Source organism: Lycium ferocissimum, chromosome 2 (genome assembly GCF_029784015.1).
Source record: "Lycium ferocissimum isolate CSIRO_LF1 chromosome 2, AGI_CSIRO_Lferr_CH_V1, whole genome shotgun sequence".
Classification (NCBI taxonomy): domain Eukaryota; kingdom Viridiplantae; phylum Streptophyta; class Magnoliopsida; order Solanales; family Solanaceae; genus Lycium; species Lycium ferocissimum.
In genome coordinates, this window is record NC_081343.1 from 18,572,575 (window position 1) to 18,587,905 (window position 15,331).

Consider the following 15,331-nt stretch of genomic DNA (forward strand, 5'->3'; position numbering starts at 1 on the left):
TTGAAATAAAATTTCATGAAAAGGCCAAAGTGGCCGTGTGTTAAGGTGGGACCCACATGTCGGGATTTTATAAGAACATATGAAGATATATATAGGGTGGTACATGTGAAGTTGAGCAAGTCCTAAGAAGTACCCATAAGCTAAAAATGAGTGTAAGCCCTCCAAAAGGGCGATTTAAGAAAACGTCTTCGGTGATCCGACTTCGAGGGGCCAAAACGGTATTATGTGTTTGAATTTGGGAAAAACTCACAGAATGAAAGTTGTAGATAATTGAAATATCTTTCCAACCATAGGTCGTGGTTCACAGGTGACATCGGGATAAGGAGATTTGGACGTTTTAAGGTAGAAAGGTCGATGGCCAAGCCCAACCCGAGCCCAATAGGGTCGGACCATTACCCACACCTTTTTAAATGAAATATCAGCCTTTTCTTTTCATTTTTCATACCAAAACACCAGAAAATTCTGGAGAAAAAGAGAGAGGAGAGCCTAGAGAGAAAACTAATTTTGACCAAAACCGCGCCCCCCGAATTAGCCCGTGAAGAGAAAAGTACGTACGTCACGTTGCCTTCAATTTGAGCTAAAAATCAAACAAGAAGAAGAGGGTGGACATGGTGGCTGCATACTTAAGGTAAGATTAAGGTTCCTTTTCATTGTTAACAAGTTTATTCAGAGTTTTAACGGATTAGAACGGAGGGAATAGTGTGTAGAAATGGATGAAATTCATGAAACTTTATATGTTGATGTTGAGCCGTGAGTATGGGATGTTTTGTGACAAGGAATGAACTAAATTTTATTTAGTATTTTTGGTTGTTGTGTTGTGGATTCTATGATGTAAATAAAGGTTTAATGAATTAAGTTGAAGATAAAATCGTGTGTGGGTTGTTTTGGAAGCCAATATGAATTAAATATAGTTTCTTGTATTTATGAAGATAATGTTGCTAAAGTGTGGATTGTTGGTGTAGTTGATGAATTTGAAAGAATGAAATGTGTTGTTGTTGTTCCTATTGGAATTGGGAAGTTTCGGGTGGAATAGTATAGTGGTTGGATTGTTTGAAATATTGTGTGAATTGTTTAAAGTGTTCTTGAATATTGTTTGAATGATCTCAGATTAGTAATTGAACGTGCGAGCATTGATGTTGGTGTCACGACCCAACCCCGTAGGCCGTGACTAGTGCCCGAGTTGGGCACCCAAACGCATCCATCGAACCCAAATCACACGCAGCTGGCTTACGCGCATACAAATCTCAAAAGCTGTCTCAAACACATCTCAAACCCATTCATATATATATACATATATCGAAAGCCGACAAGGCTATCCGATGGCGCACTGGCCCAAAACATATAATATACAAAACCATCTGTACCGGATAGGCACATAACCCACATATACGTCTACAGGCCTCTAAACAAACCAACAGAATCATATGACGGGACAGGGCCCTGCCGTACCCCTGAACACACACACGCATATGCAATGAACAAGTATATACCAAGATGTAGGCTCCGGGATAAAAGGAGCACTCCAACACGACGAGGAGGATAAGTCTCTCCTAAGCGCGGATCGCCAAGCGGCCGTCTGTACTGCGGGCATGAAACGCAACGGCCCCGAAGAAAAGGGGTCGGTGCGAAATATGTACGGTATGCAAAGCGAAAGTACGATAGTAAATGCGAGTCACACTCGAAACAGGAGTACCGAAAGTAAGTACATTTCCAAAATGCCAAACGTTTATTTTCAAAATAGAAAGCATGCAAAAGGACACAGAAAATATGGTCGCCCGCCTGTCGATGGCGCCATAACACAGCATAGCACCAGAAGGTTTCAAATCTCCGTACAACCCCGAACGCAACACATCATCACAACACATCATAAGTCATATCACAGCATAACTCCATAAAAACGGAACCCCGGCCCTATGGCGAGGTCTCGGGAACCGTAACACGGATAACACCGGAATATATCATAGTGCGCACGACAACAAACCGGCCCGGGAACCGGCGAACGATGTACCAACAAACCTCACGAGCAGAGTCGTGAGTAACCATATGCATAAAATCGTTATCATAGGTTCAAAAAGTAAGTAAAAAGACCATACTTGGGGAATCGGGAAAATCGTTATACCAAACTCTTTCAGATGTCATCAGAAATGTACAAAGGAAGGTCGCGGGACCCACGGACGAGTGTCAACCCGAGCCGGGCCCGCCTATGGTAAACATACTCATCCCACGTCATACTACCTCCCACAGCGATATCGAGGCAATCCGAGCCCTTAGTCGAAAGTTACGGCAGTTCGTAGTTTCAACATCGTTTAAGAATAAAACTCTTTTGAAGACCAACTTTTATGCAATTGTAAGAGAGAAGAAAAATCAATTATTCCAAAAACATCAAAGCCAATATTTCCTCACATCAACATACGATTACCAAGAGACAAACGCAAACCACGGACATGCTCGGATTATGAGAATAGAATTCCCTCGAGGCTCGTGTCGTAGCCTATACACAACTAAGACATGCCAAAAGAAAGAAGAGTTAAGCTTTACATACCTCGCTCGCACACAACGCTAATCCAAATCAAACTTATATCTCGAATTCTCCAAGATCTACATAACATTAATAAATACCAACGTCAACCAAGCATTTAGAAGCTCATTTCCAAACTAACACATAATTCTGTAGAAATTTGGGCAGCACTTCCCCTGAAAATAGACCAACCCCGAGAATTCAACTCGGCCAAATTCAACAACACAACAACACCAACAATATCCATAATCAATTCAAACACATTCGAACATTAATAATCCTTCTCCACACATTCCAACAATATTCCAATTATGCTTACTACAACTACATACTTACAAACCAACATGTAATCAAACTAACGCATATTCAATTATCAATCCAAAACCATTCAAACAACATTCAAGAACTCTTTAAATAATTCATGCAATATTTCCAACAACCCAACAAATACTCCATTCCACCCGAAATGGTCCCCAAACCCGAGAACCTCAACTCTAACACATTTCTCGGTTTCAAATCATGATTTGCTCCAACAATTCATACTCTAACCATGTCATTTCCATAAACATAAAAATTACACTAAATGCACCAAACCTTCCAAATCAGCCCATAACACTTACAATACCAATTTGAATCATTAAACTCTTATTTCCAACATAGGATCCACATAACAACAACAACCAAAATTCCAAGAAAACTAATTCATTTCTTAACACCCATAAAGGCCATATTCGGCCAACACACACCTATATATAAGCTTCATGATTTTCATTCATTTCAACACTCCACAATAACCAAACATGCTACATAAAAATTAGTTCATCACTTAGACACAACACACATGCACACGGCCAACTACCATGTACACGGCTTCAACTTCAAATACAAAGTCTCCATGAATTTCATCCATAACAACATACAACAACATACATAAACCTTCCATAACTCATAAAACAAGATTAGAATTTACCTTTCTTCACGACTCCTTAACTTGTCCAAAGTTGGCCAAGGATGAAAACGAACAATCCAACGCTTGAAACAACAACTCCACGTTACCAAGCACCCTTGAATTAGTAGATTTGCTTGAAGGAATAATTTTTTTGGTGGCTAAATCTTGGACTCACTTTTTTTTCTTGCCCGAATGGAAGGTTATTCTTGCTCTTCAATCTTCTTGATTTTTCTAGCTAATGAAGATGATGATATAATGGTCCCTTAAGTCATTCCTTTATTACAAATAATGGCCACCATGTGGCCATGGCCCACTCAAAGGTGGCCGGCCACATGGCCATGATTTACTCCTCTCTTTCTTTCAATAATTAGCAACTTCTCATAATTCCATCTTTGGTCCCAAAGTTCTTTGATGTTTCCATACCAATAACGTCATACACACTTAGGTCACACGACAAAATTGAAGGTCACACGTCTCGACTTCGTCTCCCGGAATGGTCTTAACCCTAACTTATCTTAGTTAACCCGAATCGTCCCGACGTTCCAAATACGGGATATAACAGTTGGTTTGATTATATATGGTTGAGTCGAATGCCAATGGAATGTCGTCGAATTATGTGTAAAAGAATTACCAATGTTAGAATGCGTTTGAAATTACTTATTGAGGTTGTTGGAATGGTCGTTGGTATTGTTGTTGATGATATTGGCCGAGTTGAATTCTCGGGGTTGTTGAATTTACAGGGGAAATGCTGCCCAAATTTCTGTAGATAAAGTGCTAGTATGGAATTGGATTACTAAGTGCTTATGACTAATGTTTGGTGTCCAATGAAGTTGTTGTAGATTTTGAGAAGCCAAGACTTAAGTTCAGATTAGCTTAGGAAGCGGACAAAGTATGTGAAGCTTATCCCTTCTTTCTTTGGCATGTCTTAGTGGTAAGTAGTCTATGACACGAGCCTCGGAGTAACTCCACTCTCATGATCCTAGCATGATTATGATTCTTATTCATCTCTTAATAATGGTATTCTTAATGTACTAGAGCTATGGTTTTTATGTCATTTGTGTGATTGGATTTTAAAGGTTGCATAAAGATTTTTGTTCGTAAAAGATCCTATGTCTAAAAATGTCCGTAACTTTCATAGACAGAACCGGATTGCTTTGATATGCTCGTAAGTGATTCTATAACGTATAATGATCTTAATTATTATGGGCGGGCCCGGATTGGTTCGATGCATATCCGTGGTCCTCGAGATCTTCCCTCATATAGTCCTAACGACTTTGTTTTTTAAAGAACTTAACATGATTTCCGTTTTGACTCTCGAGCGTCGACTACTTACTTATCCATTGAGTCTGTGATGATGATGTATGTGCATATGGTTTCTCACTACTCTGCTCGTGTGAGCTGTTGCTACTTCTTTCACTGCGTCCCGGGCCAGGGCATGTATTCGTGCAATTCCACTGCATTGTTCACCACGTCCCTCACTAGAGGGTCGGGGCACGTTATATTTACCGCGTCCCTCACTAGAGGGCCGGGGCACGTTATATTTACCGTGTCCCTCACTAGAGGGCCGGGGCACGTTATATGATATGATGATGATGTGATGATATGGGGATGGCGGCCAGGATGGCATATGATGATTCCATTCACCGAGTCCCTCACTAGAGGGCCGGGTACGGTACATATATATATATATATATGATGACATGATGACATGATGCATATGTACATGATGATTTTACTTACCGCGTCCCTCTCTAGAGGGCCGGGGCACGTTATATGTTCATGCATATGATGATTTTACTTACCGAGTCCCTCACTAGAGGGCGGGACACGCTATATGTTTATACTATGATTATATGACATTGACATGCATGATATATGTTTTCAAAGGCAAGCCTTATGATTTTCCATATTCTTTACTTCAAAAGATGATCCCGCTTACTGTATTCCATGCTTTACATACTCAGATATTCCGTACTGACCCCCTTTCTTCGGGGGCTGCGTTTCATGCCACGCAGGTACACCCAGATGAGTAGAAGATGTTAGTAGAAGATGTTCCAGCTGGATTGGCGAGCTCCATTTCCTCCCGGAGTGTTGCCGAGTCAGAGTGCTTTTGCTATGGTATCTGGAGTTATGTTAGAGACTTTGCAGACAGTGTCGTGTGTATAAGATGTCAGTTTTGTAAGCGGCTATGTAAGCCGATGTATTATTATGCATTGTGTTACAAGTTTTGGATGTTACAGCTTTTATTTGATTTGATAAAGATGAAAAGCATATTGTTCTTCGAAAAGCTTTCATTACATTCATGTCATGATTTGAGGGCCCAGCATGATTACGAGTATTACGAGAGTCAGCGGGTTCGCTCGGCCCTAAATAAGGGTTGGGTGCCCATCACGCCCTAACAGAAATTAGGGTGTGACAAGTAGCGAGTATAGAGAGGGCCAGAGGCAACAATATTCCAGATATTCAGGCCAGTACGTGACATTTGCACCTCCTCGGTTGCGGGCAGGAGATTTTATCTCCCCATTTATTTAAGACAGGGTTAGAGCTCGAGAGTTTCGGGTTCCCAGTTCGGAGGCTATCCCAGTCAGAGGAGACCGCCATTACCACGATGCAGCCAGTGTGGTAGGTTACATTCGGGTCAGTGTCGCCGAGGTTCAGATGCTTGTTATATCTGTGGTCAGGTTAGGCATATGATGCGTAATTGTCCATTGACAGGTGGTAGAGTTAGGGCCTAGCCTACAGGGTTGGCAGCAGGTTCTTCTTCGTCCGTGCGCCCCGTAGGGCCGACTCCCCAGGCTTCAGCAGGTCGTGGCAGGGGCAGGGTGGTGGCATCCAGTTCAGGTGGCCCTTGGCCCTGTATTTATGCTTTAGCCGGACGCCAGGATCTTGAGTCCTCCCCTGATGTGGTCACAGGTATACTATCCATATTCTCTCATGATGTTTATGCATTGATTGATCTGGGTTCTACCTTATCTTAATCATGGTCAATACCAACAACGGGTACGTCAACAATATATTCTAGTCAGAAGTACCAACGGTGGGTACGCCAACAATATTATAATCAAGATGGTAAAATAGAATCCAATATCTACCAACAACTCATGGCATCAAGCCAACACAATAGAATAATCAAATCACAACACAACGGGGTGGCTAGCCCCAAACACACAACAGGGCCCAACCAAAGGCAATATCTAACCCAACTTCATACCCAAAGGTTCACATGCTGTCTCCGATAATATAATCTAAATATGTGCTTCACTATACGAAGTCTCACTAATGGTAAGCCATAACCTACCTGGATGGCTGAACAACAAACACCAACAACTCACTCTTTGGCCTTGCCTTTCCGCTGAGCCTCAAAGCCAAAGTAGTCTGAGCATAATTGAAATCTAGATTAGAAATCATGAAGAATGATACTAATATCGCTCTCATTCAATTTAGGTCAGATCCAACCCTAGAATTTGGGGAAAATGGGGCCCACAAGGTCAAAATGAAAAGATCGGAAGCAAAATATCGAATTAAGCACTAGGTGATCATAACCCAATCACTAATTGTTGGTTTACCTCAAGGATAGGTCTAATTTCTAATTTGAAGCAAACCCACAAAGTTGGGTATAAACCCTAATTCTTTGATTCAAGAATTCAACTCTAATAATGTAAGATATATTATTAATAAACTTAGATTCATCAAAATCTAGCATAAACCCCATAAATTTCATCATTAATAAGCCCAGAGAAAATGTTCATCAAAACCCACTTTCATCTTCCATTACTAAGGGATTATTAAGAGAAGGGGGAATCTCTGATGATTAGGATTAATGAAATAGTGAAAGGATTAGGGAAACTTACCACTAAGAATCTTGTCTAAAAATCTCCAAGAACAGATCTCAAGAGTTCTATTTCCGTAATGGCAATAAATGATAGACTAAGGGCTTATTTAAAACACACTTAATGAAATAACGGGCCCGGTACCGCCACGATAGTAACCGGGGCCGCGCCGCTGCTGGGGCCTCCGTAAAATCGTCCCGTCCCGTCTGGGCCAATTCCCTCTTCGTCGTCCCAACGCAACCACAACAACGGCGCCGCTTGGGACAACACTTGTGCCGCCAATGCGGACACTAGGTACCAGAAATCCCCTAATTATCTAAGTGTCAAACAAAATCCCGAACCATTCCCGAGGCCATCTACTCACAAACCACATACACAGACCCACACAAAAATGCGCTACGAACGCGCTCGTAGCCTCAAAATTCCCAACGGAGGTCTCGTTGATCGAGACAACCCCCGATACCTCATTTCCATTTTCCCAACCTAAGTCCTAAAATGCATCCAAGGGGATTGGGAACCAAACCGGATGCACAAACAAGTTTCTAAACGACCATCCGAACCTCTCAAAATCGACGGATTTCCGAAAAAGGTTCGTTTACCCAAAAGTTAACTTTAGGTCACTATTTTTCACTTTAAGCCCAATTTCACAAAAAATTTGCTCGAATTCGATCTAGACACCTCGGGAAGCGTATCAACGGTCCCCTCGGGTCAAAAGTGAGCTAATCAATGCTCGAGAAAGGTTGAAAATGTCAGAAAGACTATAACGACCAAATAGGTTGTTACATCAATACCACCAAACCGTCGCTCGTCCCCGAGCGATGAAAAGAAAAGAAGCGGGAAAATACCTGAATCAGTGAACAACTAGGGATATCGCCTACACATGTCGGACTCGGTCTCCCAAGTAGCCTCCTCAACGGGACGGTACTTCCATTGCACCTTCACAGAAGCAATCTCTTTCGACCAAAACTTCCGAACCTACCTATCCAAGATCGCAATAGGGTCCTCCTCATAAGACAAATTCTCATCGGGCAATATAGAATCCCAACGAACAATGTAGGTGCTATCGGCATGGTACTTTCAGCATTGACACATAAAAAATCGGATGAACTCCTGCCAAGCCTGGCGGTAATGCCAACTCATAAGCTACATCACCCATACGGTCAACTATCAAGGGACTCTCTCAATAGATCCGTGCTCCAAGGTCGAGCCTCGAATCCATCAAACCAAAAAACCAGAAATCTACACCTCCTACCATACAAGGCCTCAAAAGGCGCCATGGCAATACTCGAATGATAATTGTTGTTATACGCAAACTCTACCAATCACAAGTGCTGATCCAATGACCACCAAAATTCATAACACACGCTCTCAACATGTCCTCGAGTACCTAGATGGTCTGCTCAGACTGGTCATCGGTCTGGGATGAAAAGTTGTACTAAGATCCAATCGGGTACCTTATTCCTCATGAAATGCCCTCCAGAAATGAGAAGCAAAAATAGTGCCCTGATCAGATACAATAGAAATAGGGAGCCCATGCAATCTCATAATATCCCGAATGTACAACTTGGCTAACTTCTCCGCGGTATAGGAAACCTGAACTGGAACAAAGTGAGCGGACTTAGTCAACCGATCAACTATCACCCAAATGGAGTCAAACTTGCCTAGGGTCTTCGGAAGACCCGTAACAAAATTCATGGTAATCCTCTGCCACTTCCACTCGGGAATGGGCATCCTCTAAAGAACCCCACCGGGTCGCTGGTGCTCATACTTTAGCTACTGACAATTCCCACACTTAGCCAAAAAATCAACTATATCTCTCTTTATCTGATGCCACCAATAATGTTTTCTCAAATCACGGTGCATCTTAGTCATCCCCGGATGAATGGAATAGCGAGAGCTATGAGCCATAGACAAGATCAACTGAATCAAATCACCGATACGAGTAACGCACACGCATCCTCTAATCCTCAAAAAGCCCTCAGAATCAATCACGGCTTCCTTGGCCTCACCCTCAAAACTCTATCTCGAATCTTGCTCAACTGAGCATTCTCAAATTGATGAGTCCTGATCCGGTCCAATAAGGATGATCTCGCCTCTACATAAGCTAAAATCTTGCCTGGAGCTGAAATATAAGGGCGAACGAAACTGTTGGCTAGAGTCTGAACCTCCATGGCTAACAGGCGCTCAAAAATAATCAATCGAGCTAAACTCCCCATACTCACTGCCTTGAGACTCAAGGCATCAGCCACCATATTGGCCTTCCCAGGATGATAAAGAATAGAGATGTTATAGTCGTTGAGGAGCTCCATCCATCGGCCCTACCTGGAATTAAGATCTCTCTGGGTAAACACATACTGAAGACTACGATGATAGGTGAAAACTTCACAATGAACATCGTACAAATAATGCCTCCAAATCTTCAAAGCGAAGACTACGGCCAACAACTTCAAATCATGGGTAGGGTAATTCTTCTCATGAATCTTCAACTGACGAGAAGCATAAGCTATCACTCTATCCTCCTGCACCAACACAAAGACCCAAGCCCATACGGGAGGCATCACAATAGACAGCGAAATTCTTACCCTTCACGGGTAATGTTAAGATCGGGACTGTAGTCAAAAGAAGCTTGAGCTTTTGAAAGCTTTCCTCACAATCATCTGTCCGCTGGAAGGGAACATCCTTCTAAGTCAATCTGGTCAAAGATAAAGCAATAGCAAGAAACCCTTCACAAAGCGACAAGAATAGTCGCCAAACCCACAAAACTCGTGGATCTCAAGAATGTGATGGGCCTCGCCCAACCCCTCACATCCTTCAATCTGTGGGTCAACCATAATCCCACCCTTACACACAATATGGCCCAAGAATTCCATAGACTCTAACCAGAACTCACACTTAGAAAACTTAGCAAATAGGTTATGTTTCTTCAACAACCCAAGAACAGAACAAAGTTGGCTCTTATGCTCCTCTCTACTCTTGGAATTGTTATATCCCGTGTTTCGCACATTCGGAAAAATTTGAAATAATTGTGATTAGTTAGAAATGGGGCAATATTTTGATGTTGGTTAATATGTATGTTGTTGTTCTTGAAAAATATGAATATGAAATAGTGAGGGAGGCCAAGGCCAAAATTGGAATTTTGGAAATTAGTTTCGGGAATTTCAAAACAAGATTTATAGCCAATGGGGCTCAAAACAAATAAGAGAAATTGAGGCCCAAAATTAAAGGGGTGGCCGGCAATGTGCCTTGGCCCAAACCCATTTAATTGATCATGTGATTAATTATGTAAGAGGCTTAGCATGTAGAAGTTTCAAGAAAATTAGAAGAGGAGAAAAACAAAGAGCAAGAGCAAGAAAAAAAAAAGCATGGCATTCGGCCATGTCCACCAAATTTTAGCTCCATAAAATCTTCCTCCAAAAATTATTTTCTTGTGGTATTCTCACTAATTCAAGGGTCCTCTACAACTTAGTGTAGTTGTTTTGGAAGATTGAGCACTTGTTTCATCAATTCAACACTTTGGTTAAGTGAACAAAGTTGAAGGAAAAGGTAAGATTTCATCCCCTTTTATATGTTATGAAGGTTTTGTTTATGTTGTAGTATGTAGAAATGGATAGAATTCATGAGAATATGGAAGTTTGCATGGTGGGTGTGTATGTGTGCATGTGGCCGTGTGTGTGTATTAGTGTGTAAGTGAGATGAGTTGAATTTTATGTTGTATTCTAGTTGTGGTTATGGTGGAATTCATATTGGAAATGAAAGTTGAATGAATTTGGTTGAAGTTGGAAATATAGGTGTTAGCCGTGTGGTGTATGGAATTGGAATGAAAATGGATTAATTTTGTTTAGTATGTTAGTTGTGTGTTGTGATCCTTGCAATGTAAATGAAGGTAAAATGATGTAAGTTTGCATTGAAATGGAATGTAGAAGCTTTGGATGAATTATGGCTTTGATGGGAAGTTTGTATATTTTGTATATCTTGTGAATATTTTGTGGAAATGATATGAAATGATTTAGAATTGTATTGGAATGATCTTGATTAGTAAATGAATATGAGAATGTTGGCATTGAGTTGGAAATATGAAGTTTGAATGAAAGCTATTGCACTATGTTGGAAAGAAGACTAGTTATGCTATATTGTGTTTCATAATGATTGTTTGTGTTGTTGGGTTGTTGTTGTTGATATATTGGGCCGAGCTAAGTCTCGGGATGTTATATGTATAGGGGAAATGCCGCCGAAATTTCGGTAGACAAACATGAATTTAAGTTGAAATCTTGGAAGCTACAACTCACAATTGGTAAACATGACCATTTGTAGATTTTGGAGAAAACGGGATTCGAATTTGGAGAAGCTTAAGAAGGGGAAAAGGTATGTAAGTCTTACTCTTTCTTTCTCTTGGCATGTCCTAAATATACTAGGCTTGAATTTGGACCTTGGGGACAACTCTACTCTTCGGAATCCACGTCCGAAATTGCCCCTTTTTCTTTCAGTAGAATTGAATCAATTATGTTGCTAATGGTTGGAAAAGTTGTCTAAACACCTAGAACTTAAAAAAATGGGACCCGACTATCTTAAAACTATCACGAATGATATTATGAAGTGTAAAATACGTAAATTGGGTACGCCACCTCATTAGACCCGAGGTGGGCCCACAATCCCCGAGACCTATGTATATTGTTCTATTTGCCTTATTTCCGTACGATAAATAATGAAAACCTCTGGCTAATGTTCCGGGTTTGTTATAAGTACTTGGTAATTCAGATGTGAGTATTCTGGTTCAGCTATTCTGGCATAAACGCTTCGACACGAATGATCTGATTTGAATATTTTGATATAAGCATTCCGATGGAAATATTCTAATACAAGTGTTCTGATATAAGTATTTGAGAATAAATGTTCTGATATATATGTTCTCACATAAGTATCCTGATATGAGTATTCCCTGTAAGCCTTAATGTTCTTCATGTACGATCTCGGATCGCTTAAGGAGTCCGAAGAGGTTTCTGTGTTTTAAAATGCTCATAACTTTCCGATACTAACTGGAAAGAACCCGAAACTTGTTCTGAATCCTCTGATGCCGGTCAGTATACCTATCCATTGAGTCTGGATTTATGTGCATATGGTTTCTCACTACTCTGTTCGTGCAAGGCTCAATATATCTGTTCACTGAGTCCCGGGCCAGGACATGTTATGTTCTCGTGCGTACTCCACGGTATGATTCACTGAGTCCCGGGCCAGGACATGATCTCGTGCGCACTTCTCTGCATTATTCACCGAGTCCCTCGTACTTGCAGGCCGGGACACGTTATCCGTATGTATTTATGATTTGATGGTACGGGGATGGCGGCCAGGATGGCACATGATGATTATTCACCGAGACCACAAAGAGGCCGGGACACGTTATGTATATTTGGTACATGATTCTGACATGCATGATTCCATATTACCGAGTCCCTTAACAAAGGGTCGGGACACGTTATTTGCATATATGACATATGATTCTGTTATACATGATTCTATCCACCGAGTCCCTCACAGGAGGGCCGGGACACGTTAGACGCATATAAGATATGTTACTTTGGCATATGATGCTTCTGTTCGCCGTGTCCCTTCGTAAAGGGGTCGGGTTCTGTATCTGTGTAAATTCTATATGATTCTGATATTCATAATCTAATCGTGTCCCGTAAACGTAAGCATTCGAATGCATGTACGCTCGGTATTCCGTCCGCTATATGACCTCATCCGAATATTCCGTACGTTACGTATTACGTCAGATAAGAAGTCATCTGAGCATTCTGTACGTTCGTATTTCGTCCGATACATAATCTTATCTGAATAATCTGTACGTCCTGTACTCCGTGCGACGTGTGACATCACCCCCGTGCGCTACGTATTTTACGTACCTCTTCGGACATGCGATCTGTAATTGTAAAATAAGCATTTTAGTACTCTGGCTGACTTACTCACCTTCTGTACTCCTTCTGGTATATGGGACAGGTATGTCTAATTTGTGTCTGAGAAATAGGCGTCTGGCATTTTGACTAATGTACTTATCTTTTAGTCCTGTTTGTTTCAGTTATGGATTCGTTTTTCCGTATTGTGCATGCCTTACATACTCGGTCGTAATATTCCGTACCGACCCCCCGTCTTCGGGTCGGCGTTTAATGCCGCGCGGTACTCCCGATGATTAACGGCGTTATAGAAGATGTACCGGCGGATTAGCGGCTCCATTTGCTCCTGGAGTGTTGCCGAGTTAGAGTTTGTATGATATGCTTTCTGTATGGATGTTAGACACTTTGCAGACAGCGTCGTGGGTGTTGGTTGTTAGTCCGCAAGCGGCTCCATCAGCCGATACGTTATATGTGTTGGTTCTGTTTGACTACCGGTTTTATGTAATTTGGAAGCAACGAAAATAATTATTTCTGAAAGTTGTATTTTGTATTTTATCTTTATTAGAAAATTTTTTTATGTGCGTAACAAGAGTCTGTGGGTTCGCTCGGCTCCGGACGTGGGGTCGGGTGCCCATCACACCCCAATAAGGTTAGGGTGTGACAAAGTGGTATCAGAGCAGGTCTGTCCTAGGGGTCATCTGCAAAGTCGTGTCCGGTAGAGTCCTGTTTATGGTGTGAAGCGCGCCACATTTATAAACAGGAGGCTGCGGGGCATCTAGGGATTGTTGACCTTCTTTCTGTCTTAGATCGTGCGATAGAGCGAAGTCACAGGAAATAAGATTCCTTACGTAAGCCTTATATACGACGAAAAAATGGTAGGTGGCGACATGGAAAGGCCATAAGAGTAAGTTTGGATATATTTGTTCTGTTACTGAAAATAGTAAGTTCGGGATGATGGGGATGTGATATATAGTCGTATGCTTTGTAAGGTATTGTTGGTATTTGCTGCATACAGATTTCGAATGATAAGAATTTGTGAAGGTGATATGGAAGACTGAAAAGGGCAAAACGGTTATTGTACAAGAAGGGACGTGTTACGAATATGTCCCACGAATCAGAAACCTTGATTTGCTCCATTATGTAGAAAGGACATACGAGGAAGTGGACGTGATTATACCAAAGATTAAGGTAACAAATTCCACCAAGGTTTCGAGGTTAAGCGTGCTCGTGGAGCACATTTCGTAGATGGGTGACCCCCTGAGAAGTATGCAAGGAATTTCAAAGATTTAGTTGTGAGAGACCAAATTGTAGAAAGACAAGAAACAAGGCAGAATGAATGCTAGGAAATGACTGGGATGATACGGATAAAATGTGAACGAACAGAATATGTTTTGAAAATGAGAAAAGGACTATGTAAGAGTAGTGTGTTCTGAACGACATAGAGGTGGCATAAGATTTCTCGTGTGCAGAAAAAGAAACAGGCATGAATGGATAATGGTATAAGCATGCCCCTAAAGGGGGGAAGCGGGTAAGAGAAATGTAAGAGTGGGATAAGAACAAATACGATAAATGTGTTTGGTATGGGCATCCGGGGCTACCAATGAGCCCCCCCCCCCCCCACCGAAGTAAGTAGTGAGATCGGAAAACTCAACAAGTGTATAAGAGTCAGGATGGTGTTTGAGGTAGTGTGAGAAGCTTTGCAAAGACCTCGAACGACAGGACACTAGAAAATAAATGTGTATAAAGAAAAAGAGTATGACAAGAGAATGGTATTGGATAGCCTAAGAGATAGTATGAAGGATGGCGATAGCCATGAAAAGGGAGCTCCCCCGAGGCGCTTATGAGACCCCGTACGACTAGTTGAACATTCGAGGACGAATGTTATAAAGGGGGGGAGGATGTTATATCCCGTGTTTCCCACATTCGAAAAAATTTGAAATAATTTTGATTAGTTAGAAATGGGGCAATATTTTGATGTTGGTCAATATGTATGTTGTTGTTCTTCAAAAATATGAATGTGAAATAGTGAGGGAGGCCAAGGCCAAAATTGGAATTTTAGAAATTAGTTTCGGGAATTTCAAAACAAGATTTATTGCCAATTGGGGCAATAAAACAAATAAGAGAAATTGAGGCCCAAAAAAAGGGGGTG